The sequence below is a fragment of the Clytia hemisphaerica genome, unplaced genomic scaffold (genome assembly GCF_902728285.1).
Source record: "Clytia hemisphaerica strain Z4C2 unplaced genomic scaffold, Clytia hemisphaerica genome assembly, whole genome shotgun sequence".
In the NCBI taxonomy this organism is placed as follows: domain Eukaryota; kingdom Metazoa; phylum Cnidaria; class Hydrozoa; order Leptothecata; family Clytiidae; genus Clytia; species Clytia hemisphaerica.
Genome location: NW_027103981.1, coordinates 17574 through 18090, shown reverse-complemented (window position 1 = coordinate 18090; position 517 = coordinate 17574).

Below are 517 nucleotides of genomic sequence, written 5' to 3'. Positions count from 1 at the left end.
AAAAAAGTGATTTGTTAAAATTCTGGATTTTACGCAGATACATTTTGTCTATAACTTACGTAATAAAGTCCATAAAAGTGGCTAATGGTTCAACAGCTTGGTTTCGTAGATGCTCAAACTCAATAACCAATTTTTCTCTCAGTTTTTCATCAATGATTGCTACTGTCAAGGGACCAGCTTCATTAGCAAGAAAGTTTCCATAGTCTGTACTTTGAAGGTGAAGTTTCAAATCTGTAAAAGTAAAAGTGAAATAATTATTTCAGATAAATCACCTCACTGAGTCTCACCATAGAGCTATTTCGATATACCCCAAAATCACCTCTTTTTGTCTGCTTGAAAAACCGGTAGGACATTAAGAAAGTTCTGCCAGCTTCAAACTTGCTCTTAATTCTGGAAATCTAAAAGTTCTCGTTGACAGATTATTTTTCATGCTTGTATGTACAAAGAAATATGTGAATAAGGTCATTGTTAATTTTGATGATTATTTATAGTTCAGCTGGCTAAATCTGGCTAGCCA